This window comes from Rhinoderma darwinii, unplaced genomic scaffold, assembly GCF_050947455.1.
Source record: "Rhinoderma darwinii isolate aRhiDar2 unplaced genomic scaffold, aRhiDar2.hap1 Scaffold_2183, whole genome shotgun sequence".
Classification (NCBI taxonomy): domain Eukaryota; kingdom Metazoa; phylum Chordata; class Amphibia; order Anura; family Rhinodermatidae; genus Rhinoderma; species Rhinoderma darwinii.
The window spans coordinates 37,452-52,154 of NW_027462511.1; the positions used below are offsets into that span (position 1 = coordinate 37,452).

Consider the following 14,703-nt stretch of genomic DNA (forward strand, 5'->3'; position numbering starts at 1 on the left):
TCTGAAGGGATCTCCCCTTTTAATCCCATTATTTCAACACCTGTTGGACAATGCATTTGTACAGTCATGTGTGATAATGAGCTCATTTATTAAATGCAATTAATGAATACATTGCCACCTCTTGTTGTGTGTGTGTGTGTGTGTGTGTGTGTGTCTTCTGTGTTTCTGTGTTTCCGGCATTTCACATTGGAACAGCTCATTCACCTTCCTTGTCTTCTCTCCGCCCTCCCTCCCTCCCTCCCTCCCTCCTAGGTAAGTTAAAGAGCTGCACCTGAGCCAGCCACTGATTGATGCAGCACCACAGTCAAATAGTGGAGTGGAGTGGAGTAGGGGAACAGCAAACAGCCATTAAAGCAGCCAGCCGCCTACCCGCCACAATGGACCTACCTGTGTACACTAGGTGGATGTGATGGAATGTACTGTCGTCCCTACATTTCAAGAAGAAGTAAGAATTGCAGTTGCAACAAACCCTTGCTTGCCTACAAAGAGAGCAGCAATTTGGATTTGTTACTATGTTACCTGGAAGAATAACAAACTGTGCAAGGATGGAGGTTGTAGGAGCAAAGAGAAGTTGTCTGTAAAGTTGGTGGATGCCTATTTTCCATTTTGCAGTCCCTTGTCTCCCTCTTGTGGCCTCCTGGAGGCAAATAAATGTGCAAAAAAAAGACAGCCTGGCGGCCGGCTGTTGCAGTGTTGCCCTCTCAGGCAACACTGAGTGACTGACTGAGCCTCACAGTCTTATATAAAGTTCAGACGGAACTTTGCACGTGTCATAGTGGAGCCCTCAGGATTCCAGAGCCAGCTTTCTGACATCATAATGGGGCCTGCCTCAGAGATAAAAGCCTGGGCCCAGGCAGTGTTGTTCAGTGCTGCTCAGCAGGCAGCACAGGACTGGATTAAAGCTGATACAAGGTGTGAAGGAACAAGGGGTGGCTGTGGGCATGCACTTGCTGCCGCTGCCAGTGTTTATCTGCATGGCAGGAGGGCATTTGGGCGTTGCCAGGAAGGCGTTTTTATGTAGATTCCTCCTCTTTCAGCACTGCATTGTGGTGCAAGCAAAAGAAGCAAATCCTGTCTGGCTTCCTCTCCGGCCTTTATTCACCTCCCGCTTAGTAGCTGTAAATGTGTGTGAGCCTGCAGGGCCCCATGGAATTGCCTAGGAGTAGGCTGAATCGCTGCAAGGGGTGAACAGCAGTATGGGACAGGCTCGGGCAAGGCAAGGGCCGCTCGGGTTATCGCTTCTCGGCCTTTTGGCTAAGATCAAGTGTAGTATCTGTTCTTATCAGTTTAATATCTGATACGTCCCCTATCTGGGGACCATATATTAAATGGATTTTTAGAACAGGGAGATGGAAATAGAGCTTGCTCTGTCCACTCCACGCATTGACCTGGTATTGCAGTATTTCCAGGACCGGTGCACCCTTCCCTTATGTGTTGACTAAAATCAGATTCCAAAAGTGTTTTTTCTCTTTGCCATTGTTTCTGTCTTTCTGAAGGGATCTCCCCTTTTAATCCCATTATTTCAACACCTGTTGGACAATGCATTTGTACAGTCATGTGTGATAATGAGCTCATTTATTAAATGCAATTAATGAATACATTGCCACCTCTTGTTGTGTGTGTGTGTGTGTGTGTGTGTGTGTCTTCTGTGTTTCTGTGTTTCCGGCATTTCACATTGGAACAGCTCATTCACCTTCCTTGTCTTCTCTCCGCCCTCCCTCCCTCCCTCCCTCCCTCCTAGGTAAGTTAAAGAGCTGCACCTGAGCCAGCCACTGATTGATGCAGCACCACAGTCAAATAGTGGAGTGGAGTGGAGTAGGGGACAGCAAACAGCCATTAAAGCAGCCAGCCGCCTACCCGCCACAATGGACCTACCTGTGTACACTAGGTGGATGTGATGGAATGTACTGTCGTCCCTACATTTCAAGAAGAAGTAAGAATTGCAGTTGCAACAAACCCTTGCTTGCCTACAAAGAGAGCAGCAATTTGGATTTGTTACTATGTTACCTGGAAGAATAACAAACTGTGCAAGGATGGAGGTTGTAGGAGCAAAGAGAAGTTGTCTGTAAAGTTGGTGGATGCCTATTTTCCATTTTGCAGTCCCTTGTCTCCCTCTTGTGGCCTCCTGGAGGCAAATAAATGTGCAAAAAAAAAGACAGCCTGGCGGCCGGCTGTTGCAGTGTTGCCCTCTCAGGCAACACTGAGTGACTGACTGAGCCTCACAGTCTTATATAAAGTTCAGACGGAACTTTGCACGTGTCATAGTGGAGCCCTCAGGATTCCAGAGCCAGCTTTCTGACATCATAATGGGGCCTGCCTCAGAGATAAAAGCCTGGGCCCAGGCAGTGTTGTTCAGTGCTGCTCAGCAGGCAGCACAGGACTGGATTAAAGCTGATACAAGGTGTGAAGGAACAAGGGGTGGCTGTGGGCATGCACTTGCTGCCGCTGCCAGTGTTTATCTGCATGGCAGGAGGGCATTTGGGCGTTGCCAGGAAGGCGTTTTTATGTAGATTCCTCCTCTTTCAGCACTGCATTGTGGTGCAAGCAAAAGAAGCAAATCCTGTCTGGCTTCCTCTCCGGCCTTTATTCACCTCCCGCTTAGTAGCTGTAAATGTGTGTGAGCCTGCAGGGCCCCATGGAATTGCCTAGGAGTAGGCTGAATCGCTGCAAGGGGTGAACAGCAGTATGGGACAGGCTCGGGCAAGGCAAGGGCCGCTCGGGTTATCGCTTCTCGGCCTTTTGGCTAAGATCAAGTGTAGTATCTGTTCTTATCAGTTTAATATCTGATACGTCCCCTATCTGGGGACCATATATTAAATGGATTTTTAGAACAGGGAGATGGAAATAGAGCTTGCTCTGTCCACTCCACGCATTGACCTGGTATTGCAGTATTTCCAGGACCGGTGCACCCTTCCCTTATGTGTTGACTAAAATCAGATTCCAAAAGTGTTTTTTCTCTTTGCCATTGTTTCTGTCTTTCTGAAGGGATCTCCCCTTTTAATCCCATTATTTCAACACCTGTTGGACAATGCATTTGTACAGTCATGTGTGATAATGAGCTCATTTATTAAATGCAATTAATGAATACATTGCCACCTCTTGTTGTGTGTGTGTGTGTGTGTGTGTGTGTGTCTTCTGTGTTTCTGTGTTTCCGGCATTTCACATTGGAACAGCTCATTCACCTTCCTTGTCTTCTCTCCGCCCTCCCTCCCTCCCTCCCTCCCTCCTAGGTAAGTTAAAGAGCTGCACCTGAGCCAGCCACTGATTGATGCAGCACCACAGTCAAATAGTGGAGTGGAGTGGAGTAGGGGAACAGCAAACAGCCATTAAAGCAGCCAGCCGCCTACCCGCCACAATGGACCTACCTGTGTACACTAGGTGGATGTGATGGAATGTACTGTCGTCCCTACATTTCAAGAAGAAGTAAGAATTGCAGTTGCAACAAACCCTTGCTTGCCTACAAAGAGAGCAGCAATTTGGATTTGTTACTATGTTACCTGGAAGAATAACAAACTGTGCAAGGATGGAGGTTGTAGGAGCAAAGAGAAGTTGTCTGTAAAGTTGGTGGATGCCTATTTTCCATTTTGCAGTCCCTTGTCTCCCTCTTGTGGCCTCCTGGAGGCAAATAAATGTGCAAAAAAAAGACAGCCTGGCGGCCGGCTGTTGCAGTGTTGCCCTCTCAGGCAACACTGAGTGACTGACTGAGCCTCACAGTCTTATATAAAGTTCAGACGGAACTTTGCACGTGTCATAGTGGAGCCCTCAGGATTCCAGAGCCAGCTTTCTGACATCATAATGGGGCCTGCCTCAGAGATAAAAGCCTGGGCCCAGGCAGTGTTGTTCAGTGCTGCTCAGCAGGCAGCACAGGACTGGATTAAAGCTGATACAAGGTGTGAAGGAACAAGGGGTGGCTGTGGGCATGCACTTGCTGCCGCTGCCAGTGTTTATCTGCATGGCAGGAGGGCATTTGGGCGTTGCCAGGAAGGCGTTTTTATGTAGATTCCTCCTCTTTCAGCACTGCATTGTGGTGCAAGCAAAAGAAGCAAATCCTGTCTGGCTTCCTCTCCGGCCTTTATTCACCTCCCGCTTAGTAGCTGTAAATGTGTGTGAGCCTGCAGGGCCCCATGGAATTGCCTAGGAGTAGGCTGAATCGCTGCAAGGGGTGAACAGCAGTATGGGACAGGCTCGGGCAAGGCAAGGGCCGCTCGGGTTATCGCTTCTCGGCCTTTTGGCTAAGATCAAGTGTAGTATCTGTTCTTATCAGTTTAATATCTGATACGTCCCCTATCTGGGGACCATATATTAAATGGATTTTTAGAACAGGGAGATGGAAATAGAGCTTGCTCTGTCCACTCCACGCATTGACCTGGTATTGCAGTATTTCCAGGACCGGTGCACCCTTCCCTTATGTGTTGACTAAAATCAGATTCCAAAAGTGTTTTTCTCTTTGCCATTGTTTCTGTCTTTCTGAAGGGATCTCCCCTTTTAATCCCATTATTTCAACACCTGTTGGACAATGCATTTGTACAGTCATGTGTGATAATGAGCTCATTTATTAAATGCAATTAATGAATACATTGCCACCTCTTGTTGTGTGTGTGTGTGTGTGTGTGTGTGTGTCTTCTGTGTTTCTGTGTTTCCGGCATTTCACATTGGAACAGCTCATTCACCTTCCTTGTCTTCTCTCCGCCCTCCTCCCTCCCTCCCTCCCTCCTAGGTAAGTTAAAGAGCTGCACCTGAGCCAGCCACTGATTGATGCAGCACCACAGTCAAATAGTGGAGTGGAGTGGAGTAGGGGAACAGCAAACAGCCATTAAAGCAGCCAGCCGCCTACCCGCCACAATGGACCTACCTGTGTACACTAGGTGGATGTGATGGAATGTACTGTCGTCCCTACATTTCAAGAAGAAGTAAGAATTGCAGTTGCAACAAACCCTTGCTTGCCTACAAAGAGAGCAGCAATTTGGATTTGTTACTATGTTACCTGGAAGAATAACAAACTGTGCAAGGATGGAGGTTGTAGGAGCAAAGAGAAGTTGTCTGTAAAGTTGGTGGATGCCTATTTTCCATTTTGCAGTCCCTTGTCTCCCTCTTGTGGCCTCCTGGAGGCAAATAAATGTGCAAAAAAAAGACAGCCTGGCGGCCGGCTGTTGCAGTGTTGCCCTCTCAGGCAACACTGAGTGACTGACTGAGCCTCACAGTCTTATATAAAGTTCAGACGGAACTTTGCACGTGTCATAGTGGAGCCCTCAGGATTCCAGAGCCAGCTTTCTGACATCATAATGGGGCCTGCCTCAGAGATAAAAGCCTGGGCCCAGGCAGTGTTGTTCAGTGCTGCTCAGCAGGCAGCACAGGACTGGATTAAAGCTGATACAAGGTGTGAAGGAACAAGGGGTGGCTGTGGGCATGCACTTGCTGCCGCTGCCAGTGTTTATCTGCATGGCAGGAGGGCATTTGGGCGTTGCCAGGAAGGCGTTTTTATGTAGATTCCTCCTCTTTCAGCACTGCATTGTGGTGCAAGCAAAAGAAGCAAATCCTGTCTGGCTTCCTCTCCGGCCTTTATTCACCTCCCGCTTAGTAGCTGTAAATGTGTGTGAGCCTGCAGGGCCCCATGGAATTGCCTAGGAGTAGGCTGAATCGCTGCAAGGGGTGAACAGCAGTATGGGACAGGCTCGGGCAAGGCAAGGGCCGCTCGGGTTATCGCTTCTCGGCCTTTTGGCTAAGATCAAGTGTAGTATCTGTTCTTATCAGTTTAATATCTGATACGTCCCTATCTGGGGACCATATATTAAATGGATTTTTAGAACAGGGAGATGGAAATAGAGCTTGCTCTGTCCACTCCACGCATTGACCTGGTATTGCAGTATTTCCAGGACCGGTGCACCCTTCCCTTATGTGTTGACTAAAATCAGATTCCAAAAGTGTTTTTTCTCTTTGCCATTGTTTCTGTCTTTCTGAAGGGATCTCCCCTTTTAATCCCATTATTTCAACACCTGTTGGACAATGCATTTGTACAGTCATGTGTGATAATGAGCTCATTTATTAAATGCAATTAATGAATACATTGCCACCTCTTGTTGTGTGTGTGTGTGTGTGTGTGTGTGTGTCTTCTGTGTTTCTGTGTTTCCGGCATTTCACATTGGAACAGCTCATTCACCTTCCTTGTCTTCTCTCCGCCCTCCCTCCCTCCCTCCCTCCCTCCTAGGTAAGTTAAAGAGCTGCACCTGAGCCAGCCACTGATTGATGCAGCACCACAGTCAAATAGTGGAGTGGAGTGGAGTAGGGGAACAGCAAACAGCCATTAAAGCAGCCAGCCGCCTACCCGCCACAATGGACCTACCTGTGTACACTAGGTGGATGTGATGGAATGTACTGTCGTCCCTACATTTCAAGAAGAAGTAAGAATTGCAGTTGCAACAAACCCTTGCTTGCCTACAAAGAGAGCAGCAATTTGGATTTGTTACTATGTTACCTGGAAGAATAACAAACTGTGCAAGGATGGAGGTTGTAGGAGCAAAGAGAAGTTGTCTGTAAAGTTGGTGGATGCCTATTTTCCATTTTGCAGTCCCTTGTCTCCCTCTTGTGGCCTCCTGGAGGCAAATAAATGTGCAAAAAAAGACAGCCTGGCGGCCGGCTGTTGCAGTGTTGCCCTCTCAGGCAACACTGAGTGACTGACTGAGCCTCACAGTCTTATATAAAGTTCAGACGGAACTTTGCACGTGTCATAGTGGAGCCCTCAGGATTCCAGAGCCAGCTTTCTGACATCATAATGGGGCCTGCCTCAGAGATAAAAGCCTGGGCCCAGGCAGTGTTGTTCAGTGCTGCTCAGCAGGCAGCACAGGACTGGATTAAAGCTGATACAAGGTGTGAAGGAACAAGGGGTGGCTGTGGGCATGCACTTGCTGCCGCTGCCAGTGTTTATCTGCATGGCAGGAGGGCATTTGGGCGTTGCCAGGAAGGCGTTTTTATGTAGATTCCTCCTCTTTCAGCACTGCATTGTGGTGCAAGGCAAAAGAAGCAAATCCTGTCTGGCTTCCTCTCCGGCCTTTATTCACCTCCCGCTTAGTAGCTGTAAATGTGTGTGAGCCTGCAGGGCCCCATGGAATTGCCTAGGAGTAGGCTGAATCGCTGCAAGGGGTGAACAGCAGTATGGGACAGGCTCGGGCAAGGCAAGGGCCGCTCGGGTTATCGCTTCTCGGCCTTTTGGCTAAGATCAAGTGTAGTATCTGTTCTTATCAGTTTAATATCTGATACGTCCCCTATCTGGGGACCATATATTAAATGGATTTTTAGAACAGGGAGATGGAAATAGAGCTTGCTCTGTCCACTCCACGCATTGACCTGGTATTGCAGTATTTCCAGGACCGGTGCACCCTTCCCTTATGTGTTGACTAAAATCAGATTCCAAAAGTGTTTTTTCTCTTTGCCATTGTTTCTGTCTTTCTGAAGGGATCTCCCCTTTTAATCCCATTATTTCAACACCTGTTGGACAATGCATTTGTACAGTCATGTGTGATAATGAGCTCATTTATTAAATGCAATTAATGAATACATTGCCACCTCTTGTTGTGTGTGTGTGTGTGTGTGTGTGTGTGTCTTCTGTGTTTCTGTGTTTCCGGCATTTCACATTGGAACAGCTCATTCACCTTCCTTGTCTTCTCTCCGCCCTCCCTCCCTCCCTCCCTCCCTCCTAGGTAAGTTAAAGAGCTGCACCTGAGCCAGCCACTGATTGATGCAGCACCACAGTCAAATAGTGGAGTGGAGTGGAGTAGGGGAACAGCAAACAGCCATTAAAGCAGCCAGCCGCCTACCCGCCACAATGGACCTACCTGTGTACACTAGGTGGATGTGATGGAATGTACTGTCGTCCTACATTTCAAGAAGAAGTAAGAATTGCAGTTGCAACAAACCCTTGCTTGCCTACAAAGAGAGCAGCAATTTGGATTTGTTACTATGTTACCTGGAAGAATAACAAACTGTGCAAGGATGGAGGTTGTAGGAGCAAAGAGAAGTTGTCTGTAAAGTTGGTGGATGCCTATTTTCCATTTTGCAGTCCCTTGTCTCCCTCTTGTGGCCTCCTGGAGGCAAATAAATGTGCAAAAAAAAGACAGCCTGGCGGCCGGCTGTTGCAGTGTTGCCCTCTCAGGCAACACTGAGTGACTGACTGAGCCTCACAGTCTTATATAAAGTTCAGACGGAACTTTGCACGTGTCATAGTGGAGCCCTCAGGATTCCAGAGCCAGCTTTCTGACATCATAATGGGGCCTGCCTCAGAGATAAAAGCCTGGGCCCAGGCAGTGTTGTTCAGTGCTGCTCAGCAGGCAGCACAGGACTGGATTAAAGCTGATACAAGGTGTGAAGGAACAAGGGGTGGCTGTGGGCATGCACTTGCTGCCGCTGCCAGTGTTTATCTGCATGGCAGGAGGGCATTTGGGCGTTGCCAGGAAGGCGTTTTTATGTAGATTCCTCTCTTTCAGCACTGCATTGTGGTGCAAGCAAAAGAAGCAAATCCTGTCTGGCTTCCTCTCCGGCCTTTATTCACCTCCCGCTTAGTAGCTGTAAATGTGTGTGAGCCTGCAGGGCCCCATGGAATTGCCTAGGAGTAGGCTGAATCGCTGCAAGGGGTGAACAGCAGTATGGGACAGGCTCGGGCAAGGCAAGGGCCGCTCGGGTTATCGCTTCTCGGCCTTTTGGCTAAGATCAAGTGTAGTATCTGTTCTTATCAGTTTAATATCTGATACGTCCCCTATCTGGGGACCATATATTAAATGGATTTTTAGAACAGGGAGATGGAAATAGAGCTTGCTCTGTCCACTCCACGCATTGACCTGGTATTGCAGTATTTCCAGGACCGGTGCACCCTTCCCTTATGTGTTGACTAAAATCAGATTCCAAAGTGTTTTTTTCTCTTTGCCATTGTTTCTGTCTTTCTGAAGGGATCTCCCCTTTTAATCCCATTATTTCAACACCTGTTGGACAATTGCATTTGTACAGTCATGTGTGATAATGAGCTCATTTATTAAATGCAATTAATGAATACATTGCCACCTCTTGTTGTGTGTGTGTGTGTGTGTGTGTGTGTGTCTTCTGTGTTTCTGTGTTTCCGGCATTTCACATTGGAACAGCTCATTCACCTTCCTTGTCTTCTCTCCGCCCTCCCTCCCTCCCTCCCTCCCTCCTAGGTAAGTTAAAGAGCTGCACCTGAGCCAGCCACTGATTGATGCAGCACCACAGTCAAATAGTGGAGTGGAGTGGAGTAGGGGAACAGCAAACAGCCATTAAAGCAGCCAGCCGCCTACCCGCCACAATGGACCTACCTGTGTACACTAGGTGGATGTGATGGAATGTACTGTCGTCCCTACATTTCAAGAAGAAGTAAGAATTGCAGTTGCAACAAACCCTTGCTTGCCTACAAAGAGAGCAGCAATTTGGATTTGTTACTATGTTACCTGGAAGAATAACAAACTGTGCAAGGATGGAGGTTGTAGAGCAAAGAGAAGTTGTCTGTAAAGTTGGTGGATGCCTATTTTCCATTTTGCAGTCCCTTGTCTCCCTCTTGTGGCCTCCTGGAGGCAAATAAATGTGCAAAAAAAAGACAGCCTGGCGGCCGGCTGTTGCAGTGTTGCCCTCTCAGGCAACACTGAGTGACTGACTGAGCCTCACAGTCTTATATAAAGTTCAGACGGAACTTTGCACGTGTCATAGTGGAGCCCTCAGGATTCCAGAGCCAGCTTTCTGACATCATAATGGGGCCTGCCTCAGAGATAAAAGCCTGGGCCCAGGCAGTGTTGTTCAGTGCTGCTCAGCAGGCAGCACAGGACTGGATTAAAGCTGATACAAGGTGTGAAGGAACAAGGGGTGGCTGTGGGCATGCACTTGCTGCCGCTGCCAGTGTTTATCTGCATGGCAGGAGGGCATTTGGGCGTTGCCAGGAAGGCGTTTTTATGTAGATTCCTCCTCTTTCAGCACTGCATTGTGGTGCAAGCAAAAGAAGCAAATCCTGTCTGGCTTCCTCTCCGGCCTTTATTCACCTTCCCGCTTAGTAGCTGTAAATGTGTGTGAGCCTGCAGGGCCCCATGGAATTGCCTAGGAGTAGGCTGAATCGCTGCAAGGGGTGAACAGCAGTATGGGACAGGCTCGGGCAAGGCAAGGGCCGCTCGGGTTATCGCTTCTCGGCCTTTTGGCTAAGATCAAGTGTAGTATCTGTTCTTATCAGTTTAATATCTGATACGTCCCCTATCTGGGGACCATATATTAAATGGATTTTTAGAACAGGGAGATGGAAATAGAGCTTGCTCTGTCCACTCCACGCATTGACCTGGTATTGCAGTATTTCCAGACCGGTGCACCCTTCCCTTATGTGTTGACTAAAATCAGATTCCAAAAGTGTTTTTTCTCTTTGCCATTGTTTCTGTCTTTCTGAAGGGATCTCCCCTTTTAATCCCATTATTTCAACACCTGTTGGACAATGCATTTGTACAGTCATGTGTGATAATGAGCTCATTTATTAAATGCAATTAATGAATACATTGCCACCTCTTGTTGTGTGTGTGTGTGTGTGTGTGTGTGTGTCTTCTGTGTTTCTGTGTTTCCGGCATTTCACATTGGAACAGCTCATTCACCTTCCTTGTCTTCTCTCCGCCCTCCCTCCCTCCCTCCCTCCCTCCTAGGTAAGTTAAAGAGCTGCACCTGAGCCAGCCACTGATTGATGCAGCACCACAGTCAAATAGTGGAGTGGAGTGGAGTAGGGGAACAGCAAACAGCCATTAAAGCAGCCAGCCGCCTACCCGCCACAATGGACCTACCTGTGTACACTAGGTGGATGTGATGGAATGTACTGTCGTCCCTACATTTCAAGAAGAAGTAAGAATTGCAGTTGCAACAAACCCTTGCTTGCCTACAAAGAGAGCAGCAATTTGGATTTGTTACTATGTTACCTGGAAGAATAACAAACTGTGCAAGGATGGAGGTTGTAGGAGCAAAGAGAAGTTGTCTGTAAAGTTGGTGGATGCCTATTTTCCATTTTGCAGTCCCTTGTCTCCCTCTTGTGGCCTCCTGGAGGCAAATAAATGTGCAAAAAAAAGACAGCCTGGCGGCCGGCTGTTGCAGTGTTGCCCTCTCAGGCAACACTGAGTGACTGACTGAGCCTCACAGTCTTATATAAAGTTCAGACGGAACTTTGCACGTGTCATAGTGGAGCCCTCAGGATTCCAGAGCCAGCTTTCTGACATCATAATGGGGCCTGCCTCAGAGATAAAAGCCTGGGCCCAGGCAGTGTTGTTCAGTGCTGCTCAGCAGGCAGCACAGGACTGGATTAAAGCTGATACAAGGTGTGAAGGAACAAGGGGTGGCTGTGGGCATGCACTTGCTGCCGCTGCCAGTGTTTATCTGCATGGCAGGAGGGCATTTGGGCGTTGCCAGGAAGGCGTTTTTATGTAGATTCCTCCTCTTTCAGCACTGCATTGTGGTGCAAGCAAAAGAAGCAAATCCTGTCTGGCTTCCTCTCCGGCCTTTATTCACCTCCCGCTTAGTAGCTGTAAATGTGTGTGAGCCTGCAGGGCCCCATGGAATTGCCTAGGAGTAGGCTGAATCGCTGCAAGGGGTGAACAGCAGTATGGGACAGGCTCGGGCAAGGCAAGGGCCGCTCGGGTTATCGCTTCTCGGCCTTTTGGCTAAGATCAAGTGTAGTATCTGTTCTTATCAGTTTAATATCTGATACGTCCCCTATCTGGGGACCATATATTAAATGGATTTTTAGAACAGGGAGATGGAAATAGAGCTTGCTCTGTCCACTCCACGCATTGACCTGGTATTGCAGTATTTCCAGGACCGGTGCACCCTTCCCTTATGTGTTGACTAAAATCAGATTCCAAAAGTGTTTTTTCTCTTTGCCATTGTTTCTGTCTTTCTGAAGGGATCTCCCCTTTTAATCCCATTATTTCAACACCTGTTGGACAATGCATTTGTACAGTCATGTGTGATAATGAGCTCATTTATTAAATGCAATTAATGAATACATTGCCACCTCTTGTTGTGTGTGTGTGTGTGTGTGTGTGTGTGTCTTCTGTGTTTCTGTGTTTCCGGCATTTCACATTGGAACAGCTCATTCACCTTCCTTGTCTTCTCTCCGCCCTCCCTCCCTCCCTCCCTCCCTCCTAGGTAAGTTAAAGAGGCTGCACCTGAGCCAGCCACTGATTGATGCAGCACCACAGTCAAATAGTGGAGTGGGAGTGGAGTAGGGGAACAGCAAACAGCCATTAAAGCAGCCAGCCGCCTACCCGCCACAATGGACCTACCTGTGTACACTAGGTGGATGTGATGGAATGTACTGTCGTCCCTACATTTCAAGAAGAAGTAAGAATTGCAGTTGCAACAAACCCTTGCTTGCCTACAAAGAGAGCAGCAATTTGGATTTGTTACTATGTTACCTGGAAGAATAACAAACTGTGCAAGGATGGAGGTTGTAGGAGCAAAGAGAAGTTGTCTGTAAAGTTGGTGGATGCCTATTTTCCATTTTGCAGTCCCTTGTCTCCCTCTTGTGGCCTCCTGGAGGCAAATAAATGTGCAAAAAAAAGACAGCCTGGCGGCCGGCTGTTGCAGTGTTGCCCTCTCAGGCAACACTGAGTGACTGACTGAGCCTCACAGTCTTTATATAAAGTTCAGACGGAACTTTGCACGTGTCATAGTGGAGCCCTCAGGATTCCAGAGCCAGCTTTCTGACATCATAATGGGGCCTGCCTCAGAGATAAAAGCCTGGGCCCAGGCAGTGTTGTTCAGTGCTGCTCAGCAGGCAGCACAGGACTGGATTAAAGCTGATACAAGGTGTGAAGGAACAAGGGGTGGCTGTGGGCATGCACTTGCTGCCGCTGCCAGTGTTTATCTGCATGGCAGGAGGGCATTTGGGCGTTGCCAGGAAGGCGTTTTTATGTAGATTCCTCCTCTTTCAGCACTGCATTGTGGTGCAAGCAAAAGAAGCAAATCCTGTCTGGCTTCCTCTCCGGCCTTTATTCACCTCCCGCTTAGTAGCTGTAAATGTGTGTGAGCCCTGCAGGGCCCCATGGAATTGCCTAGGAGTAGGCTGAATCGCTGCAAGGGGTGAACAGCAGTATGGGACAGGCTCGGGCAAGGCAAGGGCCGCTCGGGTTATCGCTTCTCGGCCTTTTGGCTAAGATCAAGTGTAGTATCTGTTCTTATCAGTTTAATATCTGATACGTCCCCTATCTGGGGACCATATATTAAATGGATTTTTAGAACAGGGAGATGGAAATAGAGCTTGCTCTGTCCACTCCACGCATTGACCTGGTATTGCAGTATTTCCAGGACCGGTGCACCCTTCCCTTATGTGTTGACTAAAATCAGATTCCAAAAGTGTTTTTCTCTTTGCCATTGTTTCTGTCTTTCTGAAGGGATCTCCCCTTTTATCCCATTATTTCAACACCTGTTGGACAATGCATTTGTACAGTCATGTGTGATAATGAGCTCATTTATTAAATGCAATTAATGAATACATTGCCACCTCTTGTTGTGTGTGTGTGTGTGTGTGTGTGTGTGTCTTCTGTGTTTCTGTGTTTCCGGCATTTCACATTGGAACAGCTCATTCACCTTCCTTGTCTTCTCTCCGCCCTCCCTCCCTCCCTCCCTCCCTCCTAGGTAAGTTAAAGAGCTGCACCTGAGCCAGCCACTGATTGATGCAGCACCACAGTCAAATAGTGGAGTGGAGTGGAGTAGGGGAACAGCAAACAGCCATTAAAGCAGCCAGCCGCCTACCCGCCACAATGGACCTACCTGTGTACACTAGGTGGATGTGATGGAATGTACTGTCGTCCCTACATTTCAAGAAGAAGTAAGAATTGCAGTTGCAACAAACCCTTGCTTGCCTACAAAGAGAGCAGCAATTTGGATTTGTTACTATGTTACCTGGAAGAATAACAAACTGTGCAAGGATGGAGGTTGTAGGAGCAAAGAGAAGTTGTCTGTAAAGTTGGTGGATGCCTATTTTCCATTTTGCAGTCCCTTGTCTCCCTCTTGTGGCCTCCTGGAGGCAAATAAATGTGCAAAAAAAAGACAGCCTGGCGGCCGGCTGTTGCAGTGTTGCCCTCTCAGGCAACACTGAGTGACTGACTGAGCCTCACAGTCTTATATAAAGTTCAGACGGAACTTTGCACGTGTCATAGTGGAGCCCTCAGGATTCCAGAGCCAGCTTTCTGACATCATAATGGGGCCTGCCTCAGAGATAAAAGCCTGGGCCCAGGCAGTGTTGTTCAGTGCTGCTCAGCAGGCAGCACAGGACTGGATTAAAGCTGATACAAGGTGTGAAGGAACAAGGGGTGGCTGTGGGCATGCACTTGCTGCCGCTGCCAGTGTTTATCTGCATGGCAGGAGGGCATTTGGGCGTTGCCAGGAAGGCGTTTTTATGTAGATTCCTCCTCTTTCAGCACTGCATTGTGGTGCAAGCAAAAGAAGCAAATCCTGTCTGGCTTCCTCTCCGGCCTTTATTCACCTCCCGCTTAGTAGCTGTAAATGTGTGTGAGCCTGCAGGGCCCCATGGAATTGCCTAGGAGTAGGCTGAATCGCTGCAAGGGGTGAACAGCAGTATGGGACAGGCTCGGGCAAGGCAAGGGCCGCTCGGGTTATCGCTTCTCGGCCTTTTGGCTAAGATCAAGTGTAGTATCCTGTTCTATCAGTTTAATATCTGATGTCCCA

General features: G+C 48.2%; 9 non-coding genes and 1 pseudogene across 9 annotated transcripts; all 10 read left to right on the top strand.

The window, feature by feature from the left end:
* The first annotated feature begins 1,234 nt into the window (after window positions 1-1,234).
* On the top strand, window positions 1,235-1,425 carry LOC142701730 (U2 spliceosomal RNA). The gene has a single exon (XR_012867054.1). It is a non-coding gene; the product is annotated as a U2 spliceosomal RNA (small nuclear RNA).
* A 1,298-nt stretch (window positions 1,426-2,723) lies between these two features.
* Window positions 2,724-2,914, top strand: LOC142701731 (U2 spliceosomal RNA). Its single transcript, XR_012867055.1, has one exon. It is a non-coding gene; the product is annotated as a U2 spliceosomal RNA (small nuclear RNA).
* A 1,298-nt stretch (window positions 2,915-4,212) lies between these two features.
* Window positions 4,213-4,403, top strand: LOC142701732 (U2 spliceosomal RNA). Its single transcript, XR_012867056.1, has one exon. It is a non-coding gene; the product is annotated as a U2 spliceosomal RNA (small nuclear RNA).
* Window positions 4,404-5,699: 1,296 nt separating this feature from the next.
* Window positions 5,700-5,889, top strand: LOC142701737 (U2 spliceosomal RNA). Its single transcript, XR_012867061.1, has one exon. It is a non-coding gene; the product is annotated as a U2 spliceosomal RNA (small nuclear RNA).
* Window positions 5,890-7,187: 1,298 nt separating this feature from the next.
* On the top strand, window positions 7,188-7,378 carry LOC142701733 (U2 spliceosomal RNA). Its single transcript, XR_012867057.1, has one exon. It is a non-coding gene; the product is annotated as a U2 spliceosomal RNA (small nuclear RNA).
* A 1,296-nt stretch (window positions 7,379-8,674) lies between these two features.
* Window positions 8,675-8,865, top strand: LOC142701734 (U2 spliceosomal RNA). The gene has a single exon (XR_012867058.1). It is a non-coding gene; the product is annotated as a U2 spliceosomal RNA (small nuclear RNA).
* A 1,299-nt stretch (window positions 8,866-10,164) lies between these two features.
* On the top strand, window positions 10,165-10,354 carry LOC142701738 (U2 spliceosomal RNA). The gene has a single exon (XR_012867062.1). It is a non-coding gene; the product is annotated as a U2 spliceosomal RNA (small nuclear RNA).
* Window positions 10,355-11,652: 1,298 nt separating this feature from the next.
* On the top strand, window positions 11,653-11,843 carry LOC142701735 (U2 spliceosomal RNA). The gene has a single exon (XR_012867059.1). It is a non-coding gene; the product is annotated as a U2 spliceosomal RNA (small nuclear RNA).
* Window positions 11,844-13,145: 1,302 nt separating this feature from the next.
* LOC142701736 (U2 spliceosomal RNA) lies at window positions 13,146-13,336 on the top strand. Its single transcript, XR_012867060.1, has one exon. It is a non-coding gene; the product is annotated as a U2 spliceosomal RNA (small nuclear RNA).
* Window positions 13,337-14,632: 1,296 nt separating this feature from the next.
* LOC142701743 (U2 spliceosomal RNA) lies at window positions 14,633-14,703 on the top strand (annotated as a pseudogene; the record flags this gene model as incomplete).